Below are 14,646 nucleotides of genomic sequence, written 5' to 3'. Positions count from 1 at the left end.
GTTTAAATCTTCTTTGGGAATATTTTGTTTCTGTTTTATATTCCAACCAGAAATTTATTTCAATTCATTTTTAAAATAATTTATTTTCGGAAAGAGAAAAAATTTAAAAAAAATATTCTATAAGTGAGAGATTTTTAGAAGATTTTAATTTTTTCAGGATGAATAAATAAATTGAAATTTCAAATGATTAAAATGTAGGAAAATTCTTTTGAGTATGTAAACGCTGCGAAAATATAATAAATTAAATAAGAGAGATTGAAAGTAAAGTTAAAGTTCCCCTGGTGTTTTCACTAGGGAAAAACTCTGTGTTTGTCTATCTTAAATAAGTTCCCTTAGTTACTGTGCAGTGAAAAAAAAGTTTTTTGACAAAATAAAAATCTGAACAATTTTAGCTTTCACGGCCTTATCAGGAGCCCACAGTTTTGAATGAGTTTAGTTCCGTTTAGTTATATTAACGTCCCGTTTCAAAGCAACACTAGAACTATTCTGGGACGGACCTCGTAATTTTGAACCACTGTCAGAAGACGAGGACGACACATGAGCTGGCGTCCCACCCTCTCCAAACTTCCACATCACACCAGCGAGAGGACTTTTGGCCCCGACAGACGTAATGTGCACCAGACCCACTTACATGGCAGTTCTTCGGTGGAATTGGGTCTCGAACCTGAAACCTCCGCTTCCGAAGATGAGAACTTACCATAAGGTTTGATTGAGACCTTGATAAGGTTTCAAACCTGTCATATATTTGTATGATTCCAGTCATGTATGTATTGATTCAAATACATTCAAGAGTTTGGCAACTTTAATGCGAAACGATGCATACTGAAAGCCATACTCAGTCATAATGATAGAGGAAATCGCAACTGAAATTTTGTTTAGTTATATTACGGACTCATTTTAAAGCAACGTGAAACATATTTTGAAATTATCAAAATAATTGTGAGCTTCGAATTAACGGCACTTAATTTTATATTTCTTTTCCAAACTTGCACTCCAAACTGGTGAAAGAGAGCCAAGCCCTAAATATGTTTGATCATCCGTGGAATTGTATACCGAGTTGTAATATCAGATACTGAAGCGAAAACAACATATTACATCTCCAAACAGATATGCTTACTTTTAAAACTTAAAAGCAAAACACTTTAATAAAGAAAAGAAAATTCTCTTTTATCGTTTTAAGAAAATTATCAACAATTTAAAATTTATCAAGCTGTGTTTTTTTTCTCCTCTGGAGAGCGAAGTCTCCTTTTTCTGATGCTGACCACTTGGGCCCCAGAGATTCTAGACACTCGCGCGCTTTTTATTGCATATATAAATTGATAAATACAAACATTTAAGTGGTAAAAAAATTTATTTATTTTTTAAACTTTTAATTGCTTTGAAATAAAATTAATAATACCAGCTATCCAATTTCCATTACTAAAATATTTGACTAATTTTATAAAAAATATTTTTATTTGTGAGAAGAGGATTTTGAGATACGAAAAGAGTGACCGTTATTAATAAAAGAAAGAATCAAATTAGAATAACAGATTAAAAGAACTTTGCTGCTTAGACAGAAAGACAGATGGACATTTCTTATATAATCAGGAATCTATTTTAGTATCTCAGAAAATTAAATAAATTAAATATTTTTCCTCAATTTTACTGATTTTGATGGCACAACTAATCTCAAAAAGGAAATTTAATGTCTTCTGAGTTATATTAATTTCGTCTCTGGATAAAATATCCATAAATTTGTCATATTACTCTAAATTTGTACCTGAAATTATAGTTTCCAGTATGAAGAATGTTTTATAATGAATAGATATTGAATGATGGATATGGTATTTTTCTACACACTTGCGCAATGTTATGAACCAGAACTAAATATTTAAAGTAAAAAATTTTCCACGTGTAAAAGAAACTAAAACAGTATCTAATACTTCCAATATTTACCATTTCTTCTTAGTTGAAACCAGCGGCAGTGGTCACCCCGAAGCTTTCTCGCACACTCTCAAATAAACTTGTCATTCCCGAGAACGCCTTAGATGACATTGGCGTACAATAGTTACGAAATATTAACTTTTGGTGTGAATTTAGCGTTTTTATTGAATCTATCATGCCATCCTTGGCGAGTCATTTGGCGATTAAACCTTGGCATGCAGATAATACTATCCTAAAATCGAATTTGTGTTTTAGATATATTTTTCTCAACTGATTGAAACCAAAATTTGAGAAAAAAAACTGCACTTATCTACTCAAAATCCTATACCAAATTTGATAAATTTAAGTCATTGAGTTTTGGAGTTATCGAGTTTACATATTTCTGAAAGTACAGACCGACAGGCAGTCAACCTGTTGTTGGATCTGGCTCAAAATTTGACAGATTACACTATAGATGTTAAATATGTGTACCGAATCTTATTTACTTAACTCTCTTTGCATATTGTAGTTCTCTTGTTAACTTATATTGGAACAGCCGGAGAGAGGGACTTCCTTTTAGCGGATTGAGCACAACAATTGATAGAAATCTACAGATTTGGTGTAAAGATCATATACCAAATTTTCTCCTTCTAACTGAAAGCGTTTTTAAATATCTTTGTCACAGACAGACGGGCAGATGGGCATTCTCTAAAAATATGTTTTTCAAACTCAGAAACGTCTAAAACATGGAGTTTCGACAAAATTTCTTCGTATTTTTTAACGATCACTATACTTTCTTTATACTACGTATACGAGAAAATAATAAGATGGCGGCTCGAGTTATAACTGCAATCTTTACAAGGATTGCAGATTTCAATGATAGTTAAAATGAACTTTCATAATCACGTAAATCAAGGTTCCCAATGTTTAAACACTGCCCTCTCACCTTTAGAAACACACTTCCCTTTAGCAACTTACTTTAGCCTAGACGCAATAATTTATTTACAGAAACAGCACATGCTCATTCCAGAAAAGGTTTTATTTGCCTAGAAGAAAGTTTTATTGTGGAAAAGCATTTATTAATAACTATAATCATTTTTTTAAAAAAAAGAATGATAAACTGCTTCGAAATTACAGCATGCAAGTTGAATTGAAAATGCATAGCGAAAACGGAGCTTCTGATTAGATGGATGTCGTTGAGCTGATAAAAGTCTCTTATTTTGTAGTTTTTGTAATGTTAATAAAGAATTTAAACTCGCATCATATTTTTTTCCATTGCGAAAAGATGCATATACAAAGAATGCTATAATTCTAATGTATAAAACAAAGTTAATAAGAAAGCGCTATGTATGAAAAAAATTTCTATATTCGTTTTATTGTGTATTATTTTCCCTTGTTGTAAATATTAAGTTTCTTCAAGTGCCCTTCAAAGGCTTTAACCTCTTGCGCTGTAATAACAGTCTCACACGCGCATCGAAATGTTGAATTTTTAATATTTGAATCTGATATTACGTGAAAGTATTAAGTCATTTAAAAACAAAAATCACTTGGTAAAGTTTCGATGGTTCTAATGTCTTTCATTTTATGTTATAGGGATTGCCATCTACTTAGGAAGTTAAATAAATTCAGAGGTGAAGTGGTTAATTATGACCACACTGTATATTCAAGAACTTGAGGCGACCCAGGGTTTCGGAAATCCCCAAAGTAAATGATGGATCTATACAGAGAGTCATTGGTAAACGAGTTTCAAACAAATATATCCAATTCTTAAAAGTGTTGCGAATATTGGTACTCAACGCTCTAGAGCCAACATTAATCTAAATGATTTTTTTTGTGAATATTGGATTTCAACACTATATAGACAACATAATTTTTCTGTAGAAACAAAAAAATTTCTGAATGATTTTTTTTTTCTTTTTTTGTGAATATAAGTGCGTAACTCTTTATAACTAATGTTACTCTTCTATAGAAACGAGGAAAATCTTGAATGATTTGTTGCGAATAGGGGTTCTCAACGCTATGCAGCCAACATCATTCTTCTACAGAAACAAAAAAATTTCTGAAAGATTTTTTGCTAATACTGATGCCCAACGCTACATAGCCAACGTCATTCTCTTGCAAAAACAAGGAAATTTCTGAATGATTATTTTTTTTTGTGTGTGAATATTAGTGTTCTATGCTTTATAACCAATATTACTCTTTTGCCGAAATGAGAAAATTCTTGAAGGAATTTTTTGCGAAAAATGGGGCTCAACGCTACATAGCCAATATTATTCGTCTGCATGAGTAAGGAAATTTTTATTGACATTTTTGCTCATATTAGTATTCTACGCTTTATAACCAATGTTACTCTTTTGCCGAAACGAGAAAATTCTTGAAGGAGTTTTTTGCGAAAAATGGGGCTCAACGCTATATAGCCAATATTATTCGTCTGCATGAGTAAGGAAATTTTTATTGACATTTTTGCTCATATTAGTATTCTACGCTTTATAACCAATGTTACTCTTTTGCCGAAACGAGAAAATTCTTGAAGGAGTTTTTTGCGAAAAATGGGGCTCAATGCTATATAGCCAATATTATTCTTCTGCATGATCAAGGAAATTTTTTAATGACATTTTTGCTCATATTAGTGTTCTACGCTTTATAACCAATGTTACTCTTTTGCCGAAACGAGAAAATTCTTGAAGGAATTTTTTGCGAAAAATGGGGCTCAACGCTATATAGCCAATATTATTCTTCTGCATGAGCAAGGAAATTTTTTAATGACATTTTTGCTCATATTAGTGTTCTACGCTTTATAACCAATGTTACTCTTTTGCCGAAACGAGAAAATTCTTGAAGGAGTTTTTTGCGAAAAAGGGGGCTCAACGCTATATAGCCAATATTATTCTTCTGCATGAGCAAGGAAATTTCTGAATGATTTTCTATATATTTGGATAATATTTCGGTAAATTTAAACTACTTAAAAACTTAATAATCATTTTTATGTATAAATAATGGTAAATATACTGCATGAATTATGGCGAAGGCGTTATTTTAAAAAGAACTCCTGAGCATTGAAATTTGATGCACGAAGTGGTGTATTTCCATCAATATCGAAAAGATCAATGCTGTTATCTTTCGGAAAGAACAGCTAAAAGAACTGTTACTTTCAATCACATTCTTTGAAGATAATCTATCTTGGGAAAAAGAAGTGAAGTACCTTGTACTGTTCCTAAATAAACTCACTTTTAAAAGCTATGTCAACAATAGTAAAAATATGTTCTGGACTACATTATCTACAATTCTGAACCGCATTATCCCATTCACTGGAACACGTTTAACTCTTGGTGTGGTGCGGTGTAGAGAGGGGGGTGCCAGCTTAGGTGTCGTCCTCGTCATCTGACCGCGATTTAAAATTACGAGGTCAGTCCCAAAATAAACCTAGTGTTGCTTTACAACGGGACGTTAATATAACTAAGCTAAACGTTTAACTCTTTCACTAAAGAATAAAATGTTAATATATAAAGAAGTTTTAAGATCTAACCTCACGAATGCTGCACAAATTTGGGGACACTCTGCTAAAACCAATCGAAACAAAACTCGATGATTTCATCGAAGAACTCTCAAGAATTTTTTTTTAATCAACTCAAAACTTATGACCACCACACAGTCAAGGAACAAATTAACTATGCCATCCGCAGTGAAAAATACGCCTTTCTTTACTCTACTACTAAATCGACTTTGCCACTTAAACCTCCATAGCTTCTTCCGAAATTTAAATTGCATCTAAAGAACTGCTTCAATTCGCACCTTAATCACAAATAAGTCATTTTTATCTACTTAACTTACGCATTACTTCCGTTTTTCCCTCTGCTAACTACCTCAAACTGAGTAGAAATGCCTCGGTTCTTCACACGTCTCTTTCTTTCACACGGTAGAAGTGCTCTTCACACATTTAATTGAAGCAAGCAAAGGCGTTGTACGATATTTTAATACCTTCATTTTTAAAAGTTTTAAGATAAAAGATTTTTATTTAATAATTAGTAGCACCTCTATTACAAAGCTATGCTGAAAGTGCTGCCAGAGAATAATCTAAAGACTGTATATTAATAACTAAAGAATAATTCTCGATCTATAATAAAAAAAAATCCTTTGATTATTCCTTCCTTACTAAGAATTAATCTGGAAGTGTTGCTTTGAATTTTTATCCTCCATATGAGTAAACAGCGGCGTCTAGCAAAGAAGCACATGAAATATATATAAAAATTTAATGAATTTATTTGAAAAGAATTGTCTGACTCTGTTTTTGATCTTTTAGAGAATAAAAAATATTATACTGATTTAAAAATTATTTTCAGATTATGAATTAAAACAAGACTCACTCGTGATTGGTCATAATTTTTATCACCTATAACGAGCTTCGAAATTTCTTTAAAAATTAAATCTTAGATTTAAAATAGAGAGATCTCAAAGGTAGCAATTACATAGTGATGAATCAGAAATCGATATCTTCCTTTTCATTGTGAGATAAGATAAATGTTCCTTTTAGACAGCCTATAGTGCTGTATATTCTTTTCTTCATCAATAACAACATATTTCTCAATAATATTTAATATAACTGGCACGCATGTCGTGATATAGCAAAATACACAAAAAAAAGTTTAATTATTTTTTTATAAATTTGTTAAGAAGTCCAATTTTATAATATTTTATTTATACTAGCCAAGAATTAACGCTTATGTACAGTACCGTAATTAAATAAATAAGTTCCTGATGTGTGAATTTGAAAAAAAGATGAACCAAGTGCTAACCAATCACTTAAATTAAATTCCTTAAAACTGAAACTCGAATTTTCATCGAAGCCCTTTTAAGTGAAAAATATCTCAGAATGACAAACAGTTCTTTGAAGTAATAAAATACTGAACATAACATGGATGAAAGCAATCATGTTCAACAGCTGGAACAAAGTTCTTAAAAGCTTTTCCACTTTAAAAACTTATTTTTATACAAAGTTAAACTGAATTTTTTCCTCTTCAATTAGATTTCAAAATAATATTTGGCAGATCAAATTTAAAAGGCTTCCAATATCTTTATAAATACTTTATAAAATTGAATAGAACTTGTTTTATCATGCTAATTAACTCATTGCAATTAATTGAAATCTCAAGGAAATCTTGCAGTCTAATTCATCTTTAATCTTAACTAAATTTCTTCAGAAAGAGTTAAGTTTATTCCATTTCCTTAAAACACAAGACGTATGGTTCAGAACCGAAGATTTAGTTTTTTGCGAAGACACAGACAGTGTCTCAAATAAATTCTAAGCATAATTTTATTTCGATAAATTGAGATTGAAAATTCTTAAAACATTCAGTTCGTTCTTTTAAATGGTACTAATTTTAAATGACGTCATTTTGTTTCAAAGCATTGAAGTAACGCGGTGAATGGATTTTTGAAGATGAAATTACTTCAAATTGATATCGATTCGAGCAACAAAAGTTGAATATGTATATGGTAAATGAACTTTATAGTTTAGGCTACTAAATCACAGAGTAAATTTGTTTTGTTTATGACTATTTTGGACTATATAAGGCTACTTCAACGTACATTTCAGCTTGTGACTTTTTACTGTAAAAATTGTCCGTACATTAAATTATTTTATAACAAAGAGCCTACATCATCATTCCCACATCAATTTTCTAGGTGAAACCCGGTACACGGATCTAATGGAATGGAGAATAAGCAAGAAGTATTAGTCGAAAGTAACTTCCCTATCTAAGAATATCAAATAAAACTAAATAGACTGAATTTCTTTACAAAGAAGGTGGAAAATATCTTTAATTCGAATTATGTATAACGCATTCCAAAAATCCAAATCTGCTAATAAAGTTGCCTTCGCAGAATTTTGTTTTTCTAAATTTTTTTTTTTTTTTTTTTTTTTTTTTTTTTGCTTTCTCTATTTTGTTTTATTTTCACATCAGAAATCACTGTTGTCTTATATGAGTTGGAACACAATTCGTGGAAAGTTCAAAAATTTTTCGCTATTTATGCAGAATTTTTAAGCGTCTTAAATTTTCTGTAATCATCTCGAGATCATGTTCATCCTCTTGTTTTTAGTTTTATCTCTTTTAGAAAACCTAACTGCTTGGAATTTTATAGTACCAAGGAGTTTGGGTATTAATGATCTCCATATTAAAGGTAGATATTAGCTTCTTAAAATCTAATTCGTAATAAGGAATAAAATTTGTTAAAGAAAATTGCATTTCCATCATTTTAACTGAAAAAAATATTTATTTAATCAATTCCGAAGAACATTGAGCGTATAAGAATTCAACCGAGAATAAGAACAAAGGTGGGTTTACACTCGGCCAGTTATAAGATGGCCAGTAATACAACGCATGCGCACAAAGGGACTGATTTATGTTTGCCACAATTTCATAAGATAGATTCAGGCATTTCATGCTTGGCTATAAATTGCCGTTTTGGCGTCTCTGAATTTTTCTTTTTCAATGCGAATCGTTTTAAAATGATGGATATTTACACAAAAAAACATGGTAAAATAAAAAAAAGGTCAACATATTCAAATTTGGAAAACTACAAAAAAAAATTGCACATAAAATGAAAAAAATAACAGCCTTGTATCAGAAAGAACAAAGAGCAAAACATGTCGGAATTAATGTATGATAAGTGATCAATTTTTCCACACCAAAAAGAAACTCTCCAAATTCTACATCGCGCATGCACAGTAAGAAAACACTACAATAAAGCGACATGTTGTTGTCCCGTGGAGACAAGTACTTGCCATGGGCCAAACAGCATTTTTCAATCTTTCTGCACATGCGCTACTTACTGACAGCCTTATAATTGGTTGAGTGTAAACCCACCTTAAATGCAAGCAAGGCAGGGGAAAGTGAAAACATTCCGTATTCCAGTCACAGTCAATCTAATGCTTAAGTAGAAATAATAATAATACAAATAAAAATGGAAAATTAGTAAAATAAAAATTATATGGCCATTTAATGTATTAAATGTATTAAAAAGAGTTTTTTTAATTTTATTGTTGACAATCAGTTACAATACTTTTTATTGAGTACCTTTCCTCATTGGAATAATTGATAATGAGTAGCTTGACAAAGCTGCCAAATCATCAGGTACTTCCACTACGGCTATCATTCTTGTTAAAGATTCAAGGAAATAATTTAAACTGCATCTTTGATCTGAACGACAGCAGGCTCATTATAGTCAAAAGATTTGCTCTTGCACCAAAAACAACCAACAAAATCTTGCAAATATTACTTTTTATTCACTAATGCTAATTATTCAGTTATTTCCTAACTGCTTCGACCTTGAATTATTAAAAATAACAAGCCTGAAGAAACAAAAATTGCAATTGATTCACATTACAAATGTCATCTCTCTCCTATTATTTCTTTATTTAATTTTTTCAAAAAAATAATTTTATACTAAATAACTAATTATTCCATCAACGGAAATAGATTTTAAGTTTGTGACAAATGATTCTTTAAATTTTGGCAACTAATGGGGAGAAATAACTTTTTTACACCAAGCAAGTAAGAATTTATTTTAAAAAAAGAAGGGAAGACACGCTTTGGTTGAACTATTGAAAATTGTAATCAGTGTTCCAGCTAGTAATTACCCTCAATTACCATCAGTAATATAAAGAAAATAGTGAAGGAAAAGTGATGTAAAACAGTAATTATGTTTTTTAAAGACATCTTCTTTCGAATTAATTTTTTACTTTAGTTACTTTAAATGACAAAAAATATTATCAGCAAAATTTTTAATATCCTTTTTTTCTTCAAAAAATGCAGCAATGGAAATTCATGTTGAACCAGCAAATAAATGTTAAAAAAAAGGAACAGATTGATACACTATTCTTTTTAACTTCTTTAATGAAGTAATAAAGAAATAAAAATAAAATAATTATGCCTTTAGAAACTTATTTTCTAAGGGTAAAAATGATGTTACTTTCATTTAGATATGCATGATTGAAAAAAAATATAGTGAATAAAATCAATTACTTTTTTAAATATGAAAGAATTTTGCAATATTTTTTTTTATTTCTATTGTCAGTTTTCATTACGATACAAATTTATGGCCGATCACCAACAGCAATGCTCTAAAAGAGAAATAAAAAATTGGGTTCTTCCATCCAAATATACCACTGCAAGAAATTTTTGAAAATTTTTTGAACTTTCTAAATAGTTCAAAATGAAAGTGAGTTGCACCATTTCCAGCAAAATAGGCTTAGAATATCGTATTACGACTTGACAGAACAGTTTTCATCCGATGCAAATGCATAAAACGAATGCGCATACCATATGCATGCAATTACGTAACAATTCAAAGCTTCCCAGCGTAGGGCTGAAACAAATCATGGATGTTATATTTTGATAAGGTATATATATATATTTAAGCATTATTTTATGTGAAGCAGAAGAATGCAGGTGTGACAAGGAGTGAAGAGACTTTGTATTTTTAAGTTCATTTTATTCTCTCTGGGGAGGCAGGAATGATTATTTACAAGAAGGCGTGAACAAGGCACGTCCGCCACATCCGGCACAAAAGCAGAAGTCGGGAAGAAGCGCGAGATAAATAATCCCTCGTCTTATATAACATAAGATATGGATAAGGAAAATATTTTTTTACAGTGCTAATATATTTTGAGATTCTGATAGGGATTTCTGACGCATGTCAATCACAAGTAAGGGAAATACCGGGATCTTCTAAAAAAGAATGTGCTTACTGGATATTTTTCTAGCCCTTCACTTGGAGCGTGAGAATGTGCCGGCGTTGAGCTGATTCAGCAATTTTATAAAGCTTCTCTTGAATTAATTAAGTAGAGAAAGTGAAATTCGATCAAGAAATAAGAGAATGAACTTACTATGGGCTAAATTAAGATAAAACTTTGTAAATTAATCAGAATTGAAATCAGAGTTTAAAATATCATTATATATATATATATATATATATATATATATATATATATATATATATATATATATATATATATATATGACATTTTTTTTTAATCAAGCATGCAATCTTCGGCAATTAATCCTGAATATGAGAATCCTTTAATCCTTAACTTGGTCCTTAATCCGTTAGTCCGTATCCTTAACTCAGTCCTTAGTCCATTAATCCTTAACATACCTAAGTGTCCAAAAATTGAAGTTCTATTTTAAACGCGTTCTCCCCAACGGAGTAAAACTAAATTTAACAGGGGTCTACACATTTCAAAAGACCACATTACAAAATTTATTTATATATGCCATTGTGTTATACCATTTGTAATTCTCTTCAAATAATACTCATTCTTTCTGGTGAACACCATTTTATTTTCGGACACATTTTTGTGCCACTTCATGTAGACTATTACAGATTAGGACACCTCTCACAATTGGATGCCATGTCTAAGTTCACAGAATCGTTCTACACACTTCGTTCTTACACACTCTACGTTCTAATACATAAAAAGAATTAACAGAACTTTGTACTCGACAGATGCGCCATCTATCGGCGTGAAGCTGTAACACCATTTATATGCATACGAAAATAAACTGGACAGAAGGTCAAACGATTTATTTGAAAATGTTGTTTTTCGTCAAATTTAGATGCCAAACTTATATACCATAATTTTATCTACTTATTTGTCTCATTAAATTTTGTAGTTATTGTGTTCACTTATACAACAGACAGAGAGACAGACTTCCTCTGAACAGATTTCCTTCAAAATTGGTCAAATACCTGCAAATTCGGAGTATTTGCAGGTTCATATATTGAATTCAGTGTATTTGAAAAATCATATGCTATATTTCATCCAACTAGATCAAAGGTTTTTTTGAGTCAAGATGGCTCAAAAAACAGACAAACATAATTCCAAAAAATGTATTAATTGAATTCGGGAAATGCATTAATTGCATTCCGAAATGCAAAGATTCGTCAAAATATCGAGTTCAATTATTCGAATAAAAATATCGAGTTCTTGACGACCACGTGACTTTCACATTGAATACTCCTACAGTACATGTAAAATGAATGATTACTGATTGTGATGTTTCATTTTTTAAATGCCTCGCCTCGAACATTTTTACTTTCCCGTTTCTCTGCGCACAAATTCGAAGGAATAGAAAAATGAAAAGGAAAAAATACTTTAATCTCTAGGAAATGTAAAGATGAAAGTGTGCGTGTGTGTATGTGTGTGCATATGTGTGTGTGTGATCTGATGACTACCGTAATTTGATGATTTGAGCCAATACACCGCTACATTGTTTTAATGGTTAGTTGTTATTACTTATTGTAACAAAAAAAAATACATCTATATAATTGTCGAAAGAAGTGTGAGAGAGCGCTACTCGGAAATATGCGTCGTTGAACGATTATTTATTAACATATATGACAAGAGAATTGATTGAAATAACTTTTTAAACATAAATTGAAATCAGAAATTATATTACACAGAAAATTTAATTTTTTATATTAATATTCTTTAGATAAAAAAAATAAAAGAAATAAAAATATATAAAAATAATTAACATTTTTGTTATTCTATATTCTTGTTTAACGTTCGTTTTTCTGTATTTATTACAAATACCACTATTTGTACAAATACTTGAAATACAAACAGCAATTATGTAGCAGCTATTATATATATTGTCTCGTCACTCAATCTCGAAATCTTTACACATATCTTTTCTGTGAGGAAAATTTTTGTAAAATTAGAATAGTCTTTTTTTTTTTTTTTAAGTCTTCTTATTTCGGACTCACTTTTAATTGTTGTCATGTACTCAATTGGTAAAACATTTTGACATACATATATGATCATCGCTATATCGTTTTATTTCTTATTATAGCAAATTATACATATTGGTAACTATAATACACCAATATCATTGCCGAAAGAAGTGACTGCTCGAAAATATGAGTCTATGAACGATTTTTTATGAATACATATGAAATGTTAAGAATTATTTTAAAAAACCTTTAAAACTAAAAATTGAGATCAGAAATTATATTACACAGAAAAATTAATTTCTTTATACTAATATTCTTTAGATAAAAAAAATAAACGAAACAAAAAGATTTTTTAAAAAATGAGCAGTTTTGTTATTCCGTATTCTTGCTTAACGTTCTTTTTTTTTTTTTTTTTTTTTTTTTTTTTTTTTTGCATTTCTTACCAATACCACTATTTATGCAAACAGCAATTATGTAGTTGATATCGTGTTCCTTTCCATACCACTTACTTTTAGTGTAATGGAAATATTTATAAAATTAAGGTAATCCGTGGGTTTTTTTTAAGTTTTCTTTTATTTCTGACTAACCTTAATTATCGCGCAGTGCAGTTGAAATGCAGTTCTTCAAGATGTTTAAAGAAGAAAAAAATGCGTGGAGAGACGTGAACGAGACATCTCTCATTTTTGCGTACATAAGTACATTTTGGAGGATTTAAGTTTAGTTATATTAACGTCCCGTTGTAAAGCAATACTAGGGCTATTTTGGGGCGGACCTCGTAGTTTTGAACCGCGGTCAGATGACGAGGACGACACCTGCGCTTGCACCCCCCTCTCCACACCACACCAGCGGGAGCAAGTTTGGCATGACGGATTTAACGTGCAACAGACCCCGTTACACGACGGTTCTTTGGTGGAACAGGGTCTCGAACCTGAGACCCTACGGCTCACAAGCCGAGACCTTACCATCAGGCCAACGCGGCCTTTTTGGAGGATCTAAATGTCACATGCATACATAAATCGATGATGAAGTTGCCTCTATTAGATTTTGAAAAAAGCACGTGAAAACTAAATGTTCGTGTGTCTGATAAATTAAAGTAGATAATAGTTCAACTTAGAGGTTAAGCAGCGATATGAGAAATTTATTTTAAAGGCCGGATAAATTATTATATTACTTTGTACGTGCGTGCCCTGTAGTTCCAATCATTTGACCAACAGCTATCATGTTTGGGGCATATATACTTTGGAGGATATGAATGTGCAAATCGGAGCGAATTTTTGAAAATTCCTGTGGTAACTAGAGTGAATACTATACAAATAATAAATTTTACGCTATTTTAAAATTTAAAAAATTGTAATTTTTAATAATTTCAATTCTATAGTTGTGCGGAATTTTGCTGAATTTTTGAAATTTTTTTAGAAACATCTTTTAATTTTATTTACAGCAATAGTTTGAATAGTTGCCCTGAAGACCAATTAAATCATTTATCAATGATGCATAAACTATATGCATCATTGATTAAGCATTAATTTTCATTGATGCATAAACTACATAATTGCGTGATTTTGTTTCAGTATTGAAAGTTAAATATAAATTTAGCTTAATATCTGTTAACAAAACGAATAATAAAGTTATGTTATAATACCGCGATGGATGAGCCACATAATTAAATTTTTAATAGCACCATGATGTCATGGGACTAGTCTCCATTAGACATACTCATGTATACAATGAGTGGAACATGTGTAAAATAATTAAACTAACACAACTTTAATCGCTGACAATTTCACAGAATAATGGATATGAAGTTACATCCGAATTATTCATTTTAAATTAAATATGACCAAAATACTCAGAGAAATCTGGTGATGAATCCAATGAATTGCATTTTCCAATTCCTAAGATTTGAGGGTACTGAATTTAACTGTCTGATGCTCTTTTTCCTCTCATCCCACAATCCACAGATTCTCAATTGGATTGTGCAGGCCTACGAAGCCAGGTAAAGTCTTT

Source organism: Argiope bruennichi, chromosome 7 (genome assembly GCF_947563725.1).
Source record: "Argiope bruennichi chromosome 7, qqArgBrue1.1, whole genome shotgun sequence".
NCBI classification, from domain to species: domain Eukaryota; kingdom Metazoa; phylum Arthropoda; class Arachnida; order Araneae; family Araneidae; genus Argiope; species Argiope bruennichi.
The sequence above is the reverse complement of the archived record's forward strand: the minus strand, read 5'-3'. Positions refer to the sequence as shown.